Source organism: Passer domesticus, chromosome Z (assembly GCF_036417665.1).
Source record: "Passer domesticus isolate bPasDom1 chromosome Z, bPasDom1.hap1, whole genome shotgun sequence".
Classification (NCBI taxonomy): Eukaryota; Metazoa; Chordata; class Aves; order Passeriformes; family Passeridae; genus Passer; species Passer domesticus.
This window is the reverse complement of record NC_087512.1, coordinates 47537025-47563461: the sequence shown is the minus strand read 5'-3', so window position 1 is coordinate 47563461 and position 26437 is coordinate 47537025. Positions and strand designations below refer to the sequence as shown.

The 26437-nt window shown below is 39.6% G+C and overlaps 2 long non-coding RNA genes across 2 annotated transcripts; one reads left to right on the top strand and one right to left on the bottom strand.

Annotated features, from left to right (window-relative positions):
• The first annotated feature begins 6095 nt into the window (after positions 1 to 6095).
• LOC135289398 (uncharacterized) lies at positions 6096 to 9694 on the top strand. Its single transcript, XR_010352154.1, has 3 exons — positions 6096 to 7026; positions 9127 to 9286; positions 9433 to 9694. It is a non-coding gene; the product is annotated as an uncharacterized LOC135289398 (long non-coding RNA).
• LOC135289396 (uncharacterized) lies at positions 8548 to 15303 on the bottom strand. Its single transcript, XR_010352151.1, has 4 exons — positions 15182 to 15303; positions 13434 to 13637; positions 11373 to 11438; positions 8548 to 9217 (listed from the first exon to the last, which is right to left on the bottom strand). It is a non-coding gene; the product is annotated as an uncharacterized LOC135289396 (long non-coding RNA).
• Positions 15304 to 26437: the final 11134 nt, after the last annotated feature.

Genomic DNA, 26437 nt, shown 5'->3' with positions numbered 1-26437 from the left:
GAACAAATTCAAGAACAAAAAATACTACAAATATTGTATTTATGTGTTTTCTGCTTTGCACATGTGGAAAGTGGCATCGTGGCAACTGTGAACTTTTGAAAGTCCTAGGTCTCCAGCTTGAGAAGACAGGGACTGCCCATGCTTTGGTTTTTTCAGGGCACTTTTTACTTCTGTGGACATTGTGTACATGTTTGCTGGTAAAGCACATAGCATTGTATCATCTTAATCTATGTAATATTTAATATCTACATAGCATGTTGTACTACTGTGTTTATTGTAATGTGTATTAATGAAGTACTATATGAAGTATACTATGAACTATGAAGTATACTATGAACTATAATGAAGTACTGATAGGTGACGGTAAGACCTGCTGCTAACCCCTGTGCCTCCAGAGGAGTTGGGACAGGAGAGACAAAAGCTTGTGATTATGGCTGAACATCAACAAAGAGCCATAAGATTGAAGGCGAACACCATGAACCTAAAGCCACTGAGGTTCTCTTGGCATTAGGGAGGGATTGTATGTAGAGATGACAAAGGAATCATGGTGTCATATGTCACATACCATCAATTTGGGACAAAATATTCCTGATGTTGATCAAATTGGCCAGGCCATCTATACTTAACCTGGAAAAGGAACTTATATGGGTTCAGTATCTATCCTGCTTATTGACTTGCCTGCCCCCTCTCCCTTACAGCTACACTCCTGCTATCATCTGACTGGTAAAGTCTTTTTCTTAACACAGGAGATTTTTAAACACTGATTTTTGGGATAGGAGAAAATTTAAATTGATTGCTCCCAAAGAATACAAATTTAATGTCCCATATTTATTTAAAAAAAAAAAAAAAATTAGGTTAATTGTCCAGGTGTCCACAAGAGCCAGAGGTCCACCAGAACCCAGGCACTAGTGCAGCCCTGTACCTCTTCTCTGTGTCTCATAAACCTAGAAGTGCCCTTTTTCACACATGATCATGTTTCAGAGACTTAGTTATGGTGACAACCTTGTAGCACAATCTAGGTCAAAGTCGTTTCACACTAAATCCTTGGAGTTTAACACTGGCCTTAATGTCGGCACAGAGCTAAGTGAGTTTTAATAACCATTTATATATTCACAGACACCCCTGAACATACCACAACAGCCCATCGTCAAAAGAAAAACTTCTTTAGATTATTAAATCACCAAATCATTTCTTTTAATAGGATGATAGGTCTATAGAGCTTTTTTTTTTTCAAAGCACTAACTCTGTCTGGCCTATATTTAAATATATTAGAGAAACAATACCTATGTAACTAATCTTGCTGGGATTCTACACAGTGTCATGCAGAGGCTACAGAGAGGCCTGAATGGTGGTTTTTGAGCACCTCCTTGCATGCTTTCACCATTCTTCATTTCTGCCAATCAAAAATCCTTATTTAGTATAATACATCTTTGGGAAGGTAAAAAGCTAAAGTAGGATCATGTTCCATTACATGTGCAGGGATTTCCATATCCAGATTGTCCTATTAACATCAAGTTTTAAGATAATACAATGGGAATTAGTCATACAGAATAAGTCAGGTGTAGAGCTCATTTCACTGTAGCACCGTTTTTACTATAGTAAAAGAATAAGGGGTTTGCTGTAGTTTTGTATAACATCATTTAGAAAAAAAAATTAAGGGATTTGAAGGTCCATCTTTGCTTGTGTTGGTAAACAGCGAATTTCTACAAAAATATTTTCTTAAAAGTGTCTAAAAGTTACAGGTCCTTTCTACTATAAAATATATACAGTTTTTAGTTATAGCTTGTGAGTGATTTGTAGAAGTGAAGAACTTTAGATTGTTTCTTTTTTCAGATTTTAAGTCAACTATTACCACAATTTCTCTTTTTTTTTTTTTTTTTTTTTTTTATTTCTAAGGTGCAGAATAAAACATTTCTGTGATTGCTCAAAACTCTAAATATATCCTTAGAGCATCTGCAATAACCTGTATTGTGTCTTAGTTTGGTAGCTTCCATTCAACATTATCTTAATTGAGACCTTTTGGTGGGTTAAAATATGTTTGCCAGCAACCCTACACTTTTTTAAACTTTGAAGACAAGCCATGTCTAAAGAATGCTTTAGATCTTCCAGCTTTTAGACACCTGGAAATGACTCAGGCTGTCTTTTTGCAGTTTATTTTTCTCGTGAAAGGCAAAGAGATTTCATGAACAGTACAAGTGTCGTCAGTAGACACGTAGGTGCTTTTCACCCAGCAGAAAGTCTTTAATTGTTTTCAACCAGATCTGCACATAAGACGCAACTACACACAGTGAAGCTTTGCAGCTGAGAAGTTGCCAGACCTCCAGGGGCTGGAAGACGAGGAGGGTCCATCAGTCTTGCTAAAACATGTCAGAAGTAGCCCAGACTTGGACGTGGAACTAGTGAATCATTTGTCTGACAACCTTAAAATAAGATGAAAAAACTGTCCCAACAAATACTTGTGCCTAAAGCTTGTGCTGAGAGATAAGGAACAGGGAAGTTCTCTTTATTCATTGACTGAAATGGTTAGTACTGCTGATTAATATGTTAACTTCTTCCTGAATGTGAGGTTTTGTTTTTAAAGCCAACATTTTTTCTTTGGTGTGCACACCATTCTGAACAAATCTGACACCCTCATCCCCTGTCAGCAGGAACTACAACCACTTGTAACGACTTCTTGCACAGAGTACTGTCCCAAACAGTCCATAGCACCGTGTTTGCAAAATAAGTATCCTTATCTATGTGTCTATTTCTACACATGTAACCAGTTCAATAATTAAAGTAAATAATTTTGTGAATGGTGGAGCTAAATGAGGCATAGTTGCTTTCACATGTCTTAACTCTCTGCAGATTCTTGCTAGGAGAAGCAGCTGCTTCCACAGAAGTGTCATTGCTGTCTGCTTTGTGTTGCCTTACAACATACCTTTCAGCAATACTTCCTAGATATACATTCCCTTTTTTTAAGAGAATGTGGTTAAGTTCATGCAGTTACCTTGCCTCTTGCCATGTCTCTTTCAGAAACATTAAGACCACTGTGTATTTTCTTAGAATCCAGAAAGCTTTTTATTCTCTGTTGCGTAGAACAAGGATTTGACATAGTGCCCAGCCCAAGGTGCAGTCCCATTCTCAATAGTCATGTGGAAATAAACACCTGTGGCACATGAGCCTTTGGGCAGATTACAATGCTGCATTACAGATAAAAACCCACAAGCTATTATAAGGAGGAGTCATAACAGGGTTAGAACAGTGGAACATTTTATTGTAGTATAGTCACTTCACCATAAATGCTTTTCTTGCTTTGCTGATCTTGTTTAAGTCATAAAAATAAATAAGCTACTGTAAGAACTTTCAGGTCCTAAAATTAACCCAGTGTGTTTTTCCTCTTTCTCTTGGAATATTACTAGCATATTTCTATCTCGGTTCTAAAGACCTACAGCTAGTGTTTCATTTCTTCAAAAAAAGCATGTACTAACTAGAAACTATCAGTACTATAAATATATCCACCCGGTAGAAGTAATTTACCATTTTTTGTGGCTGGAATGCTATGGGGCATGATTCAAAAGTTGCTTTTTCCACAGGAGAAATTAGGATACAGTTAAGTGTGATGATTTAGGCAAATCTAACAGCTTGCCACTTTCCAAAATGGCAGTGTCCTTTTCCCTGCTTTTTTTCCCCCTGAGTTCTTGCCTCATGTTTCACTGCTTACCTTACACCAACTCTAATGCTTATTATATTCCTCTACAGGCCGATTTCAACTTTTTAGTTGGCTAATCTGGCAGAAAACTAGTTCACCAAAATAGTGGATAATTTAATTTCAGGTTACAGAGTTTAATCAGCATCTGCAAAGTATATGGATAACAATAGCAACAGAAGGGCTCATAAATATGCAGCTAAGCAATCTCAGCTCAGAATTCTCTTCTGCTTCCATTAATAAACTGTCCATGCCAGTCTGCCCCTTAGGGTTCTGTTCTTTAGCTGATCCACAGATCATCCCTAGATTTCTCTCTCTTTCTAATTCCATTTTCAGCTCAGCTCAGGAAGCAGTCACTTTCTCTTATCCACCATAAACTGAAGCTATATAGCACTGAAAATAACCATTCTTAAATACTGAGGAAAAAATGGAAGTAAATTGATTCACTAAGACAGAAGTTTTATAAAGTAGGAAGTCTGCCCAGAATAAATCCACACTTTTTAAAAGCACTTAGTATTGACAAGATTTATTTCTTCTTGAAATAAACACTAAATGACATCAACAGTAGTAAAGCAACAATGGTTATGGATTTTTGAGAGCTTCAATTACATTTCTTAATGAATAAGATATAAACAGGATGATTAATAAATAAGATACAAGTATAAGTATCCCATTTTTTATAGCCAGAATAACACTGGAATTTAAGAAGTCATCTGTGCTCATGGCTCATATCTGAAGTACCCCATTAAGCAACTGAATAGTAATACTTTGTCTTTTTCAAACTGGAGAGCTGCTGAAGAGCTATGATCTGAAATTATCAGCCACTTATCAGATGCAGTGAAAAACCAGCACTATTTATTTCACATATTTTTATTAATGTATTTGTAGTCTTTGTCTATATACAAAGTTAAGTGATGTGAATCAGGCAAGTATTGAATATGAGAAATATGAGACTGATGGACTGTCCAAAGTAACTTTGCTCTTGATACGCTGAGTTCAATGAACATGACTACCATAAGGTACTAAGCTGGCTGATGTGTTCTCAATCTTCCATAAAGCAGAAGTAAGCACAAGGTGTAGTGGAATTGTCAGTGCAAAACATCCATATAATTACTCTCTGAAGTGTTCAGTCTTGACACCCCTAGTTTGATTCTATTTGCACTCTGGACACTGAAGGGCAAAACCCCTTGCAGCCATTAAAAAGATTATAAAAGTAAATTGTGCAAAAACTGTGTGACTAATACTTCTGTAGAAAAATAGTGTAGTGATGCTCTCTCATAATCTTAAATTATTTAATAAACTGTAGAGCTTTTACTTGCAACAAAAATGTAGCCTTCAGTAAGATAGCATATGTTAAAGCATAGAGAACATACCATACGCTAAACAAGGTGCACGTGCCAGTGGCACGGTACTCTAACTTACACTATCTCAAGACAACAAGAAAGCAAAAGTCTGGCCAATGTGTTTGAGCTCTAATTCAAGTATATATTCAGAAACCAGAGTTCTTTCTGTTTGCCTGTGGTGAATTTTTCAGTGGTGTATTTATTTCACTGAAAGTCTATCCTCATGTTGGCAGTGTTCCCTTAAGAACAAATCTTCAAGAATGGCAGGTAGCAAATGACTTGATAACACTGTGTTGAAGTGACATATCCTTGCTTCTGATCAAACATTGTAATTACTCTACAAACTTTTAAAATAAAAATTAAAAACTATTTCAGGTATTAACACAATCATTTTATTTTCTTTCTTTTAAGGAATAATGCTTAAGTGGTAATACTTTAATGCTAAATGCTGATACTAATGCTTAAATCTTAATGCTTTTAGCCTCTTTTTATTCCTGTTATCCATTCTTAGCAGTGGATTGTACTTAATGGGGCTTTTGTGCTGCTGCTTGATGGTAGTTATGTGCTATTGTGAGAAACTAGAATGTTGTTGATATTAAAGTTATAGTCTACATCTGTCCTTTGAAAAGTCTCTACTCATAGATTTTATTCACAACTACATTAAGAAATAATGATTTTGTGTGATTCTTCTTGTTAGAGTAGCAGTATGTTTACAAGATTTCTGCAGAGAAAGTAAATGCAGTCTGAGTCTCAAAATAATGGCGTGAATCCTCATGGGTAAGAAATATGATCTCTCACACAGGTATGTGAAATTTGCAGCTGATGGCAGATGGGAAAGATAGTTCTGGGTGGTGTACAAAAACACTAATTTAAAACCAACTGGTCATTTGGTCAGGCTAACTTTGACCCAGTAGATGATATATATGTGCCCTGATAGACAATCCAACTAGCCGAAAAGCAACGTCATTTACTGGGTAGGTACCACAATCAGTTAGCAAAACCTGATATGGATTAGAAACTTGTAATCCTCCCACTTCTGGCTTCAAATGCAGGGAATAATTACCAGTAATGAAAGCACCATTCATGTACAAAACTCTTTCTGTAAGACATAGTACTGATTAATGACATTTTTTCTGGACTACTTTTCAAGTATTGACAAGCCCTTGAACTAAAAAAACTAAGTAATTTTGTAGTTCAGCTTTCCTGAGGGGATTTATCTGAAGTTTTCATACTCCTATAAAGTGGTTGGTTCATCCTTTATTTTCTTGACACCTTTCACTGTGGTAATTCATTTAAGACTGAGTCATACAATAAAACAAGATACTGTTTCAGGAAAAAAAAAAAAAAACACAAGAAAGAAATAAAGCATGACTTGTTTAAGAATCAAGTAATATTAAATGTCAGCCTAAGGAGTCAGAGTTGACTAGTCCTGTCTACTTTTATTCCTTTATTCCTATCTACTTTAAATACATCAATTTTTGAAAACTTATTAGATAGACCCCAGTTCTCAAGACTCTGTGTATACTATAGTGTTAACAGGCCACACTGCTCATATGAATGGGTAGACTGACATAGCTCTATTGGCCCTTGGTAGTTTTACGATTAATTTTGAAAGCTAATGATTTAACTCCATAATTTCCAGACAGATGACTAGCTTTCCCATTGACTAGCATGAGAGAGTGAAAAAATTGTTATCTTTCCTGAAAATGAACCCATGGGAATAAAACATAATACCTGCACACTTGTTGAAAGAATATGCTCAGTTGTCACTCAGATAATTTCTATGAAAGTGTAGAATCATCACCACTATGATGCAATAACATGTCTCCAGCATAGCTGCCAGACAGGGAGAGGAGAAACAGAGCTCTGCATTTCACAGTAGTTTTAATTGTCATGATTTGGTGAACTAGGATAGTCCATTGCACCAGTATATTTCCAACTCAGGAGGAGGCAAGGCAAGGCAAGGCAAGGCAAGGCAAGGCAAGGCAAGACAAGGCAAGGCAATCATTCTCTAGAACAACTAACTGCTAGTATGCTTATGCAATTACTAACCTGATGTTGCAATATCCTAGCTTGTTTTCCAAAATACCCACAGCATGTCTGCACTTATCAGTCCCTATCATAATTAAAATGCCATTCTTTCTATCCTACTCTCTTCACCCACTTCAGTGACATCCAAGAATCTTGCAGTCCTGTTTCTGAGGAATTCACATGGTCTTGGATTGTATGTGCAGCAGTCTGTTTGTGCTTACTGTTCTGAGAAGTTTAGCACTCACCAGTGCTAACTTGGAAAAATATCAGTGTCTTGAAGGAAGAGAACTGTGTAAAGGCTATAAGAAGGCTTGTAAGACTATAGGTGAAACTTTCAAAGTACTTTTCATGTCTGGAGGGAATCTTACAAAACCCTATCAGGAGATGCATGCAGTATTAGAACAGGATGATGCTTGATAGGATGTTTGTCTGGAATGCAGCATGCATTTTGAAACATCAGTGTTCTGTGAAGAGATATAATACTAGGAATATGCAATATAATCAGCACATAACAATGTCAAGGGTAGTCAACTGAACATCCAACAACTGCCTCGAATCATTAAGTTCTGATTCACAGCAGTATGTTTCAAGTATAGATAATGCTTTACAACTGCCAAATGTGAAGGCAAACAGCAAACAAAACCAGTCAAATTAATATGAGAAGGCCACTAAGGATAAAAAAAATCTCCATAGGCAGCAGACAAGATGTCACTTCCATATTTAACAAAAAATTCTGTGAGACGAGTGTGTGCCTGAAGGACGCTGGTATCTAATAATAGCATTGCCTCACACAATCTCTTTCTATGGCAAAGGTTTCTGGGCACACCCACATGAGGAGAAATCTGAGCTGGTCATAAACAAGCGAGGCTGGGGCAGGGAAGCAGCAGGGGCATACTGCCTCCCCAAGACAGTCAGCTTTATGGCACTAATGTGGCCCGTGAGCTGAATTAAAACACTTGGACTAAATTCCTCAGAAGACACTGCAGTCTTCTGCAAAGGAATTTTCTTTCATCCAGATTCCCCTTCCAAGGAGTCTTGCAAACACAGGTGTTTAGCTTCTTTCAAATCCAAAAGAAAAAGAAATCAGGTAGAAAGACAAAAATTTCTTAGGCACATGAAAGGTCTAAACTTTCAGTGTATGATGAGGTGGTTTTACACACACTCTTTATATGTGATGTTAGTTGGTTTTACGGTGTGTATTTGTTTGAGATTTGAATAGATTTAGTTTTATTTAATTTTGCTTCAATTGCAAAAAATTCCATCCAGAAAATAACATCCTCCCAAAAAAACAGGTGCCAAGCTAAGGAACACAGCTTTTTCTTGATTCAGTTGTGATGATACCAGAAAGAAGTTAGATTAAAAAAAACTTAAAAAAAACCAAACCCTTGAGGTTATGCCAGCAAGATGAGATGATTTCACATCAGGGTTTTTTTTATATCCCCCTTTCAAATGCTGACTGATGAATAACAGGCCAGAAGTACAATATTATTCAAACAAATTTAATGTGTCATGTGCCTGATAAAACTGAAATATTCCTACTTGCCTAACTACTTTTGAGATCCAGTTATTTGGTATATTTCATCTTTGGACAATGTATTTAAGCTACAGAAGTAGTAGGCTTCAGCTGTTAAAACGTTGGAGGTACATTGACATATGTCTTGTACATTTATGCTTGGAAATACTGAGAGTGATAAATAGCAAAATATTGGAGGAAAACTCAGGCACTTCCTAGAACCAGTTGACAGATTTAGAGTACCATATATAGTTTAGAAAAGTATTGCTTGCTGATCTGCAATTTTCCCACAGAATATGCTGTTAGCAATAAAATTTTACTTGGCAAAATGTTTTGACATCAGGTGTGGAATTCCTTGATGGATATAAAGAGAAATTAATCTATTTAATTACTTAGCAGTTACAGTAGTATTCTAAAATGCTACTTAGGATATGTTTGCATTGGATATTTAACTCAGCCTGAAGAAGGCAATCCTTGTCTGTGCTGAATAAGAGGTACCAATGAGGTGTTCTGTCTGCGTTAGGTTGTCCACTCTTTTCTTCTTTCTGTAGTATCACTATGGCCAGAAACTGGGGAGCAGGATGACTGGAGACAGAGGATTGTAGAACTTGGATCAGCCATGTTTTCTGGTTTAGAATGTGTCTGTAAAATACAAGAAAGTTGCTCATCATAAATCTAAAGAGCCAACTGATCTGTCAAGATGTTACTGAGGTATGGTGCTTAGATCATATGTATCAGACCTCATATCAATAATTTTTAACCTGGATTCAGCAGCTGATCTGAGGCTGTTGAGATTTTTGCCCAGCTGTCTGATGCTCCTAATGATGATATCTAATGATAATCCCATTGATTTACAGCCACAATCCATGGTTCTCCAGAGGGTTACAGACAGCGAAATAAAGACGTGTCAATCAGTGCCTGATCTGGGTCAGCTTTAGTCAAGCACCTCTACCAGAAGAACATTTTCTATCAAATACAGTAGACGAGGTAAACCATTACTTTAAAATATGTAACCATACTTGTGAGTTTTCCTTATCCTGACTTCTAAGGCTGTGCATGAGGAGAGACTGCATCTTCCTAACCAGTGACTTGTGAAAATTTGTAAGATCACAAGAGTAAGGTGAGCTTGTTTTTCTGCAAAGCAATGCTCCAGCCCATAACAGTTCTAATTTATAATAAGTTCTGTTCATGTCTTTTGACTACATCTTTCTTGAGATAGGTTTTATATCAAAGAACAGAGGAAGTTATATGTCATGCAATAGAGCACCTACTGAGTTTTTTATAACTTTTTAATAGTGATTAAAATAACTCATTGTAGGGCAGTTTTCTCAATAAGAACTTCACTTTGATTTTAATAAGAGCTCACTAGTGTAAAAATTGCATTTGGTTTTAAATCCTTTGGCACAGCGTGTGGTCCCTAAAGGTAATCCATTGCCAGTGCTTAATAAATAAGTATAGGAAGCAAAGGAATAAATATAACAACTTTTCAGCTTCCAGAAAACTTGTGTCAGACAGTGATTATTAATCATATGCATGTCAGTTTTGTGAGCTATGTATGTTTTCCAAAGTAAAGCATGAACACAAACACAATTACCAGAAGATTAAATCTCTTTCTGTATCATTTAAGAAGGGCTACACATACTGCAGTAGTAGGAAATATTGGCTATGGCAGTACATTTGGAGGACACTGGCTCATATCATACTGTAGAGAGGAGCTAACACAGACTTTGGGCTTAACTGTTATCCTTGATTAGCTAAATATCCAACCTTTACTTTATCTTTCCTCTAATCATCCAGTCATGCTCCAGTACTCTAAGACACAAGTTTAATGGGTGTAATTGTAGTATTCTATGCTTTTAGTTTGTTGGTGTGTCTAAACATCTTTGAACTCACCCCCAGAAAAAGTAAAATGCACTCCCAGAATAATTAGTTCTAACAGAGAAAAAAGCTGATTCAAATGTCTAAAGATTAATATAAATATTTTCAAGCAATAATTATAATATTGGAACTGTACCCTCACAGTCTTTCTCATAATTTAGTTTATTTTTAATTTCCTTTTATGTACAACAACATAATTCCGATTAAAAGCACTTCTTTACTGTGACAGCCGGTAAGAGTGACTTGTTAGACAAAATTTTTGTAAAATTAATTTGTTAGTTGTTATTAGAAGAATTACTCTATATTAGTTTAATCTCCCTGTAAATTAAGTTAAAACATTTGCCTTTATATACTTTTTTGTTCATTTCACAGAAGAATATATGGACTGAATGCTTATGTTTCTTCTGCAGTTACAGTATATAATCTCTCAGAGAGTAGATAATCCCTCTGCCTCTATGACAGAGACAGATCCTTGGTTCTGACAGCTATTTGCATTATGAACTGACATTTTTAAAAGTGCAAAAGAAAAAAAAGAAGAAAATACAGTTTATTAAACTGACTTACCTCAAAAAAAATAAAGCTAGAATCTCATTGAAAAGCATTTCTCAGTAGTAAACCTGGCTACTAGCTAGCTCAGTAGCTATCTGGCTGCCCCAGAAGGCTGATGCAACTTGGATAACACTGCGTTGCTTGTCAGAGGTAATCTGAGGAGAAGAGAAGCACCTACAGCTTCCTAAGAGTTTCATCGGAAAGATGAATACCATCTGTGATAATCAGAGCATTATCGCGTTGACAGGATTTTAGAGATTTGACATCATTTTAGAAACCTGTATTTGCAAGTGTATTTTTCCTTTGAAGGTTCAAAGAGCTGCAAATCACTTAAATCAAGTGAGAACATATACCATTGAGGACTACTTACTGAGCAGTTCAAAGTACAGGCTGCTTGTTGGTACTAGTCATCTCCAGTATTTTTAACTCATTTGAGCTGAAGGAGTGAGAAGCATACAGTATTAGAGTAGAACATCTGTCATGAAATTTTTTAAAAAATTATTTTTACTAAAATATAAATTAATTGAGTTAATTTAACATGAGACCATGTTAACATGAATTTAATTTAACACAGAGACCAGAGTCACAAAGAAAAAGGGAGATTCCCCTTGTTAAGTCACAAGGTTCAGAACAGGGGCCCTTCCTTTCTAAACTCCTTATGAATCCTAGGGAGGGCTAAGTCCAATCTTAGTGTTGGGTTTATGTGCAATGAAATTAAGCTATGCAACATTATAATGATGATTATTATTATTAATAATAATAATAGTAGTAGCAGTAAATAGCTACATGGATTAGTAACATTTCATTATTATTAAATCAGCATTATTTCAATCACTTGCCAAGGATATGTCAAATGTAAGGGATCTCTCCACCTTGGGTAAGAAAGGCTATCCTAGTCCAAGGTAAGGAATTTCAAACCTCATGAGACATCCCTGCTGAAGAGGGGAGTCACCTGGCATTCAGTTCATCTGCAGTTCAGGGAGAGCTCAAACTGGGCCCATCCTGACAGTGATATTTGCAAAGTGAAGTAGTTGGCTGCTAGTCAATAATAAAGACAAGACAGATGTCTTCATTTTGGCTGTACCATCTTGTTCTGTGCTTTAGTTATCTTGTAATTTTGGGGTTTGAAACCATCTCTGGAAATATTTTCATGAGGCATTTTCACTCCTTTATACAGGAGCCAGGAGCCAGCATTCAAGTTCACCACAGGGCATGAGGCCTCTTTAGTCAATCTGAACAAAGGCGTGGGTGAAGGTCAAGTGTGTCTGTGACAACCATCTTACACAATATTTGCTATTATTTTGTTTAATGCACTTTAATGTACTTGATATTTTTCTCTCATATTGACTTAGTGGTGAAGCATGATAAAAGTCTGTCTTTGCATTCAGAAAATAGCTTGCAGTGAGATGACTGTCTATGATTTTGTGGATTTTTTTCATGAAAGAATATGGGTTTTATAAAAACCAAAGAAAATTAGAATTTAACTTAGAATTTTAAATCTGCAAAGTAAATATTTCACAAGTATATAACGAGGTCATATTTTCACTCATTATTAATCCTCCATTGAATTTACACTTCACTAATACAAAAGGCAGCCAAGATTCAGCCAAGTTAGAAGCTAATGATTCCAATTCAAGTTAATAGCTGAATGAACACGCATACTGCATTTTTTCAAGCAGCTGGAAATCTGCCCAATATACAAGACAGCGGTGATTTCACTGGCCATTTATTGCTCTGTCTTTCTGACAGTCTGTCCTTCCTGAGCAAGCTAATTGTTAGCCACCTATGGCACTCACTGCTGAGCTGGGGTAGCTCATATTAACACTTGAGCTACAGCTTCTCAGTACATAAAATCTCAGGAGCAAGAAACAGTGCTCTGGTCCCTAAACTGAGTGGTGGACAGAAGAAAATACCTGAGAAGTTCTCATCACTCACCAAGGAGCAGAACTGCTACACTGTACTTTATAAATTTACCAGCTGGTAGAATCAAGGAATAAGAAAGGTGAATGAAGGCATTTGCATTCCTATACTACATAGCAAGCATAAGAACTGCAAATCAGAGAGATGTGTTGCATTGGAAGTGGCCTTGTTTGACATTATTACAGCTGACAAGCAGCAGATGGGACAAAATAAGACTATACCTAAGGACAAGCTTATTTTATTTGGTTAATATTAAATATTAACCAAAATATCAGTTCTTTGTATTGTAATCACTCTGGGACAGTTCAGTTTACCTTCTAACAGAAGGCAAATTATTTCCTTGCCTAGCTGACCAGATGTTAATTCTTCTCTTTTCTCTTTTAAATTTCTTACTAACAAGTAATTTTCTACTTGCTTTGCCTTTTGTGATCATTTTGCCAGGCATCTGTTACATAATCCATAGTGTACTAATGAGAAGAGTAGCAATATGGTTAAAATCTGTGTACTTTACCTTAACGGAAAAATCCACAAACCACAGGAAAAATACTTAAGAGGAGGGATACAAGAATGCATGACTTCTAAGATGCAGCTGCAGTTTGCAGATACTGGGCTGAGGTAGCAGATCTTGACTAAACCCCAAGGAGTCACATGTGATGTCTGTGTAGTGTCTTTCCAGTCAAGTACTCCAAATAATCAGGAAAAGTTTTCCAGAACACTAGAAAGCAGAAAAGAAAAAAATTATGAATGGAAAGAGGGAAATTGCTAAAAAGTATTTGATAATAATATATGAAGGTTTGATCTAATTGTAATTAAGACACATACACAAAGGCATTTCTCATTTGTTTCCTAATAACACACCTTTATGACTGCTTGAAAAGTAAACCACCTAGTAGAAGGCCTTATTTCGCACAATTCCAGTCCACTTACTGAAAAAATAACTTGTTAATTAAAGAAGGAATGAGGAAGAGGAGGAGAGTGAGGGGATGGGAAGAGTGGGAGGCAGGGAGATGGGAAGAGAGTGAGGGAAGGGGTGGAGATGCAAAATTTATCATATGCTAGAGAATGAAGCCTGTCATTAAGGAAGACAAGAACTCATAATCAGTTTGGCAGAGCTGAGTAGCTTGAGAATTGTCCAAGCAAACCTTCAGGCGATTGTTTGTCATCAAACCTCTAAGGCAGAAGATGTGAGAGGACTTGCTTTGGTTTTGATTCAGTTAGTGCTCATGTACTGGATTTGTGTGGCCAAGCTTTGGTAGTGGGAGAGGTGCAGTCACTTCTGTGAGAAGATGCTGAAAGTTTTCCCTGTGTCCAACAGATCCAAAGCCAGATGTCTCCAAGACAGACCCACTCCTGGCCAAGGCTGTGCCAATAGGAAATGGTGGTCATGCCTCTGTGATAACATATTTAAAAAGGAAAAAAAAGTTATTGTGCAGGTGTAATTGTGGACAGAGAAGGGAGGGGTGAAAATATGTGAGAGGAATGAGAATATGCGAGAGGAACCATTCTGAAGGCACCAAAGTCAGTGGAGATGGAAGGGTAGAAGAAGCTTCAGACACTGGAACTGACATTCTCCTGCAATCCACGGTGCAGACCATGGTGAAGGAGCTGTTCCTATGCAGCCCATGGAGATTCATCTGCACGCCATGGAGAAGCCCCACACTGGAGCAGGCAGATGCCTGAGAGGAGGCTGAGACTCTGTGGGATGCCCATGCTGGAGCAGGGCCCTGACAAGGACCTGCAGACTGTGGAGAGAAGATCCATGCTGCAGCTGGTTTCCTGGCAATACTTGTGGTCCCATGGGGGACCCACGTTGTAGCAGGCTGTGCCTGAAGGACTGTATCCTGTGGAAAAGTGACCCATATTGCAGTGGTCTGTGGAGAGCTGTTGCCTGTGGGATGAACTTATATTGGAGAAGCTCATGGAGACATGAGCTCATGGAGACATGTCCCTCATGGGAGGGACACCAGAGTGGAGCAGGGAAAGGATGCCTGTGGAGGATTTTGTGGACAGTTAGCTAGCTGACAAAGGTCACACTGATATAATACCGTTAGTTAAGCAAGAAGGAGATGAGGATAGGAGTCAGCAGTCAGTGTCCAAACCTGGCAAGGGCACTGTGCCCTTGGTGCAACATCAGGATGGGGGAGAGGATCGTTAGTTAGAAATATGAAGAAAAGATGAGAACAGCTGCAACATAGTAGTCACAAGAATGCTAAGGTAGGCGTAGTTAGCTGATACGTAACTAACCAATAATGAGCTCACCTTTTGCAATATGTATTAGCCTCATTAACACCAATATAAATGTATGTGCCTATCAATAAAGTTTGAGATTTGCTGATCACTCATATTGAGTGCCGCATTTCTTCTGCCGATACCACAAATGGTGACCCCGGACGTTAAATCGGTAACGGCAACCACGGTGGATCGGTGAAGGAGTTCGGGTCCTACAGCAGCAAGGACGGCGAATAAGCACTGCTGAAAAAGCGAAAGGTGCCGCGCCCTGGGTGACCTTATAGAAGAGCCCGGCCGATACGTGCTGCCGAGACCTTGAAGGGCTGCAAAACCATCGACATTCTCAAAAATGGAAATTGAAAGGCAAGCAGCATATGATTTATTTACTTGCTTTTTAAAAAAGTGTCAGGTTAAGGACATAGACTTGCAGAAAGAGCTCCCACAGTTGTTAGCTTATGGGTACGCGCAAGGAGTTTTTCAAAATCCTCATACAGTACATGAATTAACAGAGTGGGGTAAGTTCGGGACCATGAGGGCGACAGGGGCCGCGGGACAGCCCGGGGCAGACGCGGCGGCGAGAACGCGTGTGGCAGTGGCGGCGGCGTGCTCGGTGCCGGCGGCGGGCACGCGCACCGCGGGTCCAGTGACACGCACGGTGACAAAAACTCGCACGGCAGCTGTCCGTGGGGAGAGCGCACAGATTGCCAGGGCCGGGCCAGCCAAGGCGAGACGCGGGGGCCGAATACGCGGCAGCGATAAGCGCAGTGCCAATGGTAGCGGCGGCGGACGCGCACCAGTAACGCGAAACCCGAAAGCTGGAACTAGGAGGGCTTTTTCACTTTTTGCAAGCGCACAAAAGCACCAGCGGTGCGGGACATGCCCCCGCTGGCTGCGGGTGTTGGTGCAGAGCCAGGGGGAACCAGCCCGAGCGGAGATCCAGGCAGAGCAGAGCCCAAAGGAGATCAGGGCTGCGCGGGTTCGGGCGAGGGCGTTCCTTTCCGCACCCCCGGGATAGCGCAGACTGAGGCTGCCGGAGCAGGCGGAGACGGGCGCGAGCAGACATTCCTCAAAGCACCGCCCTGTCACAGCTGCCTGGCAACCACAGCAGACAGCCCATCGCAACAATTCAAACAAGTGTCTGAGAAAAAACAGGTCAGGAATTTTCTTCAAGATCAGGATGGAAAACTTCTGAAAATTCACACAGTGCTTTATCCAGCTTTTAATTAAAAAAAAAAAAAAAAAGAAAAAAAAAGAAAAAAGAAAAAAAAAAGAAAGAAAGGGGCAACTCCACAGAAAATGCAGCAGATGTTATATGGGGCACTTCACCCAACTGCTCCATAGGCTTTACAGTTAGTTTACCAGGTTTTTTTGTAAATGTGTTTGCTTTTTTAAAAGTGGTAGAGTATTTGGGTTTGATGGCTTAAAGTTTGATGACTTCATTGCCTTTCCCTTACCTGAGGCAGGAACAACCTTTTAAGGGAACAGAATCTGAATAAACTTCCTAGTTTCTGTTTGGACTACATGTGAGAAGATTTAAACTGTAATATTTCTGTATACTATGGTCTTTGCTCTCTTCTATTCATGAAGAGATGGCATTAGATAAATTGATGTAAATGTGCTAAGTATTTTTGTACTGTCCTTATTTTAAGTGAAATTATTTGTGTTTAAAATTATCTGTTATCTTTCTCAGTTTTGTTTTAAAATATCTATGCAAACTGTCCAGCTTTACCAGCCTGTTATCCTTCAGTTAATGATTGCTGTCAATCAGTAAGAAATCTCAGTGTAATAAAATGCCAGCTTAATTCATCAAAAAAAAAAAAAAAAAAAAAAGGGAATTGCTTCTATTGTGAAAAATTATTCCCGGGAAGACAAAATGTTGTGTAAAGATGAAAGTATTAGTAAAGATTTAATTACCCAAGGTGTCTTGGAAGACAAAGCATTTGGGAAAGGTGAATCAGACCCTGTTGTGGGGTCATCAGTTGATTCCCCAATGATTCAAAGTTTTGAAAATTATTTATATTAAGTTTATAACCTTTGTTATTTTCGATTTTTATAAGTAATGCTGATAGATAGTGATTGTTGTTAATACTAGATGAATACTTTGGGAAGGTTGTCTTAACCCCTTCAAGCACTTCTTGTTAGGGAGTTTTCAGATTTTCGTGATGAGAGTTGTTGTTGGTGTGTTGTTGTGGTGGTTGCAGCCGGCTTTCATGTGTTTTTCTATTTTTTTGTGTGATCACCTGCAGGACACGTGTCTCTTCAGAATCCTGTCTTTTTATTTCCTAACTATTTAGATGTTTCTGAGGGTTTTTATCAATATTGCCAGTTTTGTGGTTCTTTTAATTATTATTACAGAAATACTCCAGCAGAGAATTCAAGTTTGCTGTGTTTGGAAAATCTCTGTCTTGACAGAAACTTCAGAAGGATTCAATTATTTGCTGGTTTGATTTGTTTGTAACACTAAGGTTTCTTGTTTATAACAGTTGCTTTTAAAAGTCCTGTTTAAAAAGTATGTTAAGTGACACTCACCAATTAGAGTTCGGGCTCTGGCCAAGCTCTAGCTCTATTTGGATGGAGCGATTGACAATCAAGCCAGATGTTTTCTGCATCAAAAAGTAGTCAAGTCCTTTTGACTTGGCGATTTGACCATCTATGATGGCTGAGCCATTTTCAGAGGTAATTTGGAGAAACATGAATCCGGACATGATTTCTCCAATTCTCTGTCATTTTAAGGTTTATCAGCTGTCGCAGACTCTGGGATAAAAATTCAGTGTTGTAGTGTTTAGTAATTTTCTGATCTTGTATGTGTTATTGATTGTGTGTATTATCTAAATTGATTCCTAATTACTCTTATCTTAACATTTCTCTATGTAACATTGCAAAATGAAACCAGGACCCATTCTTCACCTCTAGGATTTTGAGAAAATTCTTCAGTCCTGCGGGGACGTGGGATTTGTTTGTGTTTTAACAGGTGCAAAGTCCAGATGGATTTCAATGAAGAATGTGAAACTCTATCAAGAGCAAGAGAAACGTTGACCATTCAACAAGCAAAGAAGACAGACAGATATTGGATTGTGTGACACAGGGCAGTGTCCAGAGATGAGACCTTAACCTTCCTATACAGCTGACAGTTTGGTGTGGAACTAAATACTTACTAGGTGCACTTACTCAGCAAAACAGAAAAACGGGGGAGGCGTAGGCCTTGGAATGGATATCTCCTCCACTTCAACAGCATAAAACCCTCCTTCAAAAAATCGAAATTTTGGCTGATTTGCTCAAGAAGGGTCGTGAACAGACACCACAGATCATGGGAAAGGAGCCTGATCAGATACAGGTACCAATGAAGAAAGATACATTGACCTGGTACCTGATAAACAGTGTGGAATTACAAGAGGCACTGTTGGGAGCTGGAAGTGTGATTGCCACTGATGATATCCCCAATATACCGTTGAATTGGATAGGGCAATGGGGTTGGACTCAATGCCCAAAAAGGTCACAGAAACCCCTGTCGGATGCCATAACAGCCTACACGGATGCGGGAAGAAAATCCAGAATTGCTGCAGTGACCTGGCAGGAAAAGGGACAATGGCACCATCAGATTCTCCAGGCCTCTGAATTGGATACTTTACAAATGATGGAGTTATTGTCTGTTGTTTGGGCCATGATGCATTTTTTTGGGCCCCTCAATATAGTGACAGATTCTTTGTACGTTGCAGGAGTATGTGAGCGAATAGAAGATGCCTCTATAAAAGAGGTTCAAAACAGGAGGTTACATGAGCTGTTTATACAGTTACAGAGGGCAATTAAACTGAGGAAGTATCCTTTTTCTGTCATTCATATCAGAAGTCATAAGTGGGATATTGGTCTAGGAGAGGGTAATGCACGAGCAGATAAGCTAGTCTCAATCACACACGTGACCCCAGTTCCCAGGCAGACTATGGCCAGAGAAGCACACTCCATGTTTCACCAAAATGCAAAAGGCCTCCATAGAGAATTTCAGATATCTATGGAAGAGGCACGGGCAATAGTCAAAGCCTGTCCCACATGTAGTCATCATAATGGGGGCTGCGGGTTAGGTCTAGGAGTTAACCCCAGAGGGCTGAATACAAATGAGACCTGGCAAATGGATGTCACACATGTTACTGAGTTTGGGAGGATAAAGTATGTGCATGTTACTATAGACATCTATAGTAATTTTATATGGGCCACAGCACAAACTGGTGAGAAAGCAGGGCACGTGGAGAGGCATCTCAGTAGCTGCTTTGCAGTAATGGGAGTGCCATGGCGCATTAAGGCAGACAATGGGCCTGCCTACTGCAGCAGAAGAATAAAGCAGTTCGTGCAAATGTGGGGGATAGAACATGTGACAGGCATCCCTAATTCCCCGACAGGACAAGCGATCGTAGAAAGAGCTAATGGTACCTTGAAAAGATATCTAGGTAAATACAAAGATATTAGACAGCCGCAAGAAAGGTTGCTAAAGTGTTTATTTGTCTTAAATCACCTATGTGTTTTTGGAGAAAGCAAAGTTCCTGCTGTAATTCGTCATTATGTAACAGAGAAAGATAGTGTGAGGCAGGATGTATGGGTAAAATACAGAGATCCCAAGACAGGACAATGGCAAGGTCCTGCTAAGGTATTATACTGGGGCCGCAGATATCTTTGTGTTTCTACCCCTACAGGATCCTTGTGGGTACCTGCTAAATGGACCCGAGCAGCTGTGTTAGATGGAACCAGACCCCAGACAACTGAGCGAAGAGGACTGTCGGCGAGTGGAGGCGAAGCTGCTGATCACCATTCGACCAATACTTCTCAAGCTGAAAGGACAGTGTAGCTTTGCCATTGACCGAGCGATTGATCGGTGTCAATCTCTGGACAGTATACTAAGCCAGATTCCGGCGCTTCATACATTTTATCATAGAGGGCCTAAGAGAGTAGCTTGTATTAAGTGTCAAAATAGTCAGTGTGCTGCATGGATATTGTTTTTTTGCGGGGGTTGTCAGCAAACTAAATGGGTGCATCAGTCCCAGTTACCTGTGCTGTGGTTCAGAAGCTGTGCATTTTATTGGCAGCGGGATTCCTGGCAAGCAGAACTCCAGGCCTTTACAGGGTTACCTGGCCGCCAAGGGTTACAGTTGTATGAGTCCCCAGAACAGAAAATTCTTGCATGGCTTAGGTGGGAAACCCAGAACTTTGCCAGACACGCTTTAGGGCAATCTCAATTGTGTATCTTACAGTCTAAGTGTGGTTGGGGTATTCCTCTTTCCCAGTTAGATGTAATAGGTCCGATTCTGAGGGATCAAGATCCCAACCAAGCGTAGGACGATTGTTTAAGGGCTCTAAAAAGATTAAATCTGGGCAGCTCAAGAAAGAAAAAGGGGAAAGGAAAGAAGAGACATTCTTAACAGTTTGTGAGCAACCTGTTAATTTTCCAAATGTCTGGATGGTTCAAAACAGCGCCTGGGAAGATCAGGGTGATGTGGCAGACTTATGCTGCTGCTTTACTCATATTTGCCCTCTTAATAGACAGCCCAGACATTGCCAAAGGAGTGGGAAACATCAAGCATGGGCCCCACCTCAGCCCAAGACTAATATTTGGATCACCATGGCAAATTTAACTAACCAGAAGGCTATTTGCTTGTCATTATCTTCTCCCAGTAATCCATTTACAACCTGTTTGGTTGGGCTACCGGCAGATCCCTGGCCATGTCCATCAAAGATACCCACCTGCAAAACCAATGACAGCAGGGTCAGTGTAGATAACTGGGACCAATGGATTTCTCATTTTCCTATAGCACCGCAGGAACCCCAAGAACTGGAACTGTTAGGCTCAGTGATGGCGGATGCATGCCTTAGGTTTAAGCATAAAAGTCAGCTGCCAGCCAAGAACTATTCTACTATTGTAACTTCCTGCATGGCCATTTACCGTAATGCAACAACCTGGTGCAATTATACCACAAAGAGGGTGTCGATCTCATCAAATGACCCTATTCAATTACCATCAGGTTACTTTTTAATATGTGGGGACCGTGCTTGGCCCGGTGTCCTGTCGATGCTGAGTGGGGGGCCATGTACAATTGGATGGTTGTCTCTACTCACACCCAATACGTCCATGATCTTAAATATGAGCCGCCACTATCATAGAATTAAAAGAATGGCCCATGCATTTACTGCTGACTGCAAAGATGATGTAAAATTTTGGTCCCCAGGGGCCATAGTGGCAGCATCCTTTTTGGCTCCAGGGGTATCAGCAGCAGGTGCCCATGCCATTTTAAACAAGCTAGGATGCTGGCTTGCTAAACAAACTAATGCCAATTCTTTAGCACTTTCTAGCCTTTTGCTTGATGTTGATTCTATTCGCCATGCAACACTTCAGAATAGAGCTGCAATTGACTTCGTTTTACTGGCACAAGGCCATGGTTGTGAAGAATTTGAGAGCATGTGTTGCATGAACCTCTCTGATCATTCCCAGTCCATCCACTCCCAGCTCTCTGAGCTGTGAAGGTTAACTGGAAACTTACAGGTAGAATTGGGCTCCAGTATTGATGAATGGCTCAAATCTTTAAGCTTGGGATCATTGTTGCGCTCTACTGTTAGAGTTATCATTATAGCAGGCATTATAGCTTTGTTAGTAGTGTTAGTTTTGCCTTGTTTTTGCATGTGCTTACAGAACATGGTTCAAAGAATGATACTTGCTGCATCTAATCAGACTATGCTTGTGCAACAGAAAAACAGGGGAAGTGTGGAGGATTTTGTGAGCAGCTGGCTAGCTGACAAAGGTCACACTGATATAATACCATTAGTTAAGGAAGAAGGAGATAGATATAGGAGCCAGCAGTCAGTGTCTAAATCAGGCAAGGGCACTGTGCCCTTGGTGCAACATCAGGATGGGGGAGAGGATCGATAGTTAGAAATATGAAGAAAAGATGAGAACAGCTGCAACATAGTAGTCACAAGAATGCTAAGGTAGGCGTAGTTAGCTGATAAGTAACTAACCAATAATGAGCTCACCTTTTGCAATATGTATTAGCCTCATTAACACCAATATAAATGTATGTGCCTATCAATAAAGTTTGAGATTTGCTGATCACTCATATTGAGTGCCGCATTTCTTCCGCCGATACCACAGATGCCCTGTCCAGCAGCAGAAACATGTGATGAACTGACCACAACACCCATTCTCTGTCTCCTTGTTCTGCTGAGTGGGAGGACATAGGGCTGGGAAGAAGGGAAGTACGAGAAGGTGTTTCTAAGGTATTTTTTTATTTCTCATTATTGTGCTCTGATTTTGTTAGTAGTAAATTCAATTAATATCTGTAAGTCAACTCTGTCTTGCTTGTGACAGAATTTGATTAATGATCTCTTCCAGCCCTTATTTCAGCTCATAAACTCTTTGTTATATTTTCTTTCCCCTGTCCAGCTGCAGAGGGGAGTGAGTAAGCAGCATTGGTGGGTGGCTGGCATCCAGCTAGGGTCAACCCATTACAAAAAAAAACCTGCAAATGAATACGACTAACATTTAGACATGAATACTACTAACATTTAGACATGAATACTTCTAACATTTAGACTTTCTCATTCTTACCAGTTTCCCAGGTAAAATTGTTGTCCAGCCAGGTGTGGTATTCAGACAGATACATATAAAAATGTGAACTGTAGCAAGTTCCTGAGGTCACCAAAGTCCAGTTCTTAGCTAAAAAAGATAATAATATTACAGAATTACTTCAATTTCTATAAAGAAAAAACTTCTGCAGGAAAATATGGATTATGTCTGTTTATTTTCTCTGTAATTTTATTTCAATTAATATTATTACTCTTTAAAAATAATTTGATGCCAGCTATGCCATATGAAATACATTTACTCACTTAATTTGCTAATTATGTTAAGGTTGAAAGCAACCTTAAAGATCATCCAGTTCTAACTCCTGCTGCCGTGGGGAGGGACACTTCCCATATACCAGTTCATTCCAGGCCTTATCCCACCTCACCTTGAACCACCAAAGTTCAAGGTGACACCCACAACCTCCCTGAGCAATATGTTCCAGTGTTTCATCTCCTCACAGTAAAGAATTTCTTTCTAATATCTAACTTAAGTTTCCCCTCTTTCAGTTTGTACCCATTACTTCTTTTCTTATCACTATACTACCTTATGAAGAATCCCTCTCCAGCTTCCATGTAGGACCCTTGAGATAATGGATGGTTGCCATGAGGTGTCTACACAGCCGTCTCCAGGATGAACAGATGCATGTTTCTCAGCCTGCCTTTCTGAGGGAAGTGCTCCAGCCCTCTTACCTGCCTTATGGCCCTCCTCTGGATTTGTGCTGAGGACCCCAGAGCTGGATGCAGTGCTCCAGCTGGGGTCTCACCAGAGCACAGCAGAGCAAAGCGGAGTGGAGAAGAGGGACAGAGTCCCCTCCCTCACCCTGCTGCCCACGCTGCTTTGGATTCAGCCCAGGATTCCATTGCCTTTCATGGCTGGGTCATGTTGTGTTTTTCATCAACCATCACCCGCCAGGTTCTTTTCCTTTGAGCTGCTCTCAATCATCAGAGATCCATCCACCCTGTAGGTGTGGCTGGTATTGCCAAGACCCAGGTGTAGGACCTTGCACTGCAAAGTAAATAACCTGCCTTTCACCTTTGATATTTCAGGAACGCTTTGGCTTTTAATGATGATTCACCAATAATATAATTAGGAAATCTCAGTGTTTCTTATGAAAAAAAATCTTCTATTTTTTCCACCATTCTTCTATTACTAGAAAGGCAGCAATTATTTTGACTGCAACAACACATATACTGTTGCAGCTTTGTAATTATATGAGTATACTTCCTCCCCTCATAATACCACATAACAATTTGGGAAAGCAGCAGATGACCATATGAGATTACAATGAGACAGGGTTTCCTTTGTTTTTTTATTAAATTAAAACAAATATTCAGACTCCATTAGAATGACTGGAAAATAATGTCAATTAAAGACATAATGGCTATTACATGTTTTGAGTTAAGTAAGTTTATGACCATAACTGAGTAACTCCTGGAAAACAACCATCTGGACTCAGGGCCAGGAATTAAAAGGATATTAAGCTCTGGTACCTGAAACAGTAATGTTTTCCTGAGTCAGTGTAAAAGGCAAAGTTCATGAAGGAATGTAATTTCATGAATGAAAGAGTGATAAACAAATTGGTTAATATGTTAATGAAGTTTACATGTTGCAATCTTGAAAAAGAAATGTATCTATACTTTCTAGTTCGTTTTTTATGACAGGAGTTATTCCTCAAAGCTAGATTCAGTCGTTTAAAACTTGCAACTATGTTTTTTTCAGCAGCAGGAAAGTCTGTGCCAGGAACCTCTGTAGTGGTTTACAATCCACACATACTCTAAAATCCTACCAAAACCTTCTTTGTGATGGACAGAAAGCAGATTCATAATCCCAGCCACTACTGTTGTGCTGCTGAGCATGTATGTGGTCAGCCAGCTTTCCAGTGGCCTGTGGGTGTTGTTGAGGAGAAGAAAAGTGCAGTGTGGATGCAGAACATGCCTTCCCTTTAGCAGAGCTGGTTCACTCTGGTGCTAGAGTACAGCACATCCATGCTGGAGCAGGTGAAGGAGGCTGTTACCCTGCAGAAAATGGGCAGTGGAGCAGGCTCCAGGCAGGACCTCTGGCTCTGTGGAGAGAGGAGCCCATGCTGGAGCAGGTGTGCTGGCAGTGACCCCGTGGTAGAACCATGCTGGGGTAGTCTGTTCCTTAAGGACTGCCTCTCATGGAAAGGACCCATGCTAGAACAGCTCATGATGAACTGTGTGATACATTCACAAAGAACTGTCTCCTCTGGAAGGGACCCTACACTGGAGCAGAGACAGACTGTGAGGAGTCCTTCCTGTGAGGAAGAAGAATTGTAAGAGATGTGTGAAGAAGTGACCTCAGCCCACATTCTTTGTCCTTTTGTGCTGCTAGGAAATGGAGGAGGTGGAGAAAATAGGGAGTGAAATTAAACACAGGAAGGAAGGAGGGATGGGAGAAGGTGTTTTAAAATTTGAGTTTATTTGTATTTATCTTACTCTGATTGGAAATCAATTAAACAAATATCCCCAATTCCATTTTATTTCTATATGGTAATTTGTGAGTGATCTCTCCCTGTCCTTATCTTGACATATGGGCCTTTGGTTCAGTTTTCTCTCCTCTTTTCAGTTGAGAAGTTGGGAAGTGATAGAGTGGCTGTTATGGGCACCCTGCATCAAGCCAGGGTCAACCCACCACACTGGCTGCTGAAGAGTGAGGAAGCATCTGTATACACTTGAGATCCCCTCTTCCAGGCAGCTGCATTATGACCACAGTTGTGACTTTGTCTCCTCTGGGCAACAAATGGCACATTTCTTATGTCTGTTCATGTGGAAGTAGTAGCAAAGTCTATTCTTTAATTCTTTTTGCCAGCAGACATCAAATCATGTCAGAACCAGTGTCACAGATAAGACTCCATGAGATTCACAGCCTGCAGAGAAAGTTTCTCTGTCAGTTCACTTTGAAAGCTTCTGTTACACCTACTATCTACTTCAAGAAGATGAATGATTGTTTGAGAAATTAAGAATGAGTAAATTATTTGCTGCTTTAGGGCAATGCAGAGTGCATGTACACTCTTATCTCATAGTTTCTCTCCACAGAGCATTATGTCTCATGGCTAGCAACAGGTAGATAGAACTCCAGTTTTGGTAGGTCTGTTTCTTCAAAGTGGGTGACTGCTGGCACTGACAAGATGGAATATTGCCAAGTTATAATAGCTGACATAATACTTCTTGCTTACTGTTCCACACATAATATTTTATAGGGGATTGAGATAGTTAAAGAGATGCAGTTCCCAGGAAAATTTTTGCAAATACTGTTGGTTTTTTTTTGCTTTGGTCCATTCCAGAAGTGGTCCGTTCGGACATAGCTCTGAGAAGCTTGATCTAGTCAATCATTGAAGAATGTCCCTACTCAGGTGTGTTGCAGGGCTGAGTTGGACTAGATAACAATTAAATTTCCTTCAAACCTTAACTATTCAAATTATTCAATACCTCATGTGTTGTTGAAGAAGAACGTCTAATCTGAATTCCTTCAAGGTATCATTTATGTTTCAAGGTGAAAGTATACAACACCCTAAAACTATTTTTCATATGTAAAAGGCCATTGCATTTCACCATTCTTTATTAAAAGTGATCACAAACACCGGCTGACAGCCATTCTCTACTTGAATTTGCGATGAATGTTTTAGAGGGAGATAGCAAGGTTCAGCAACACTTTTTCTCCAA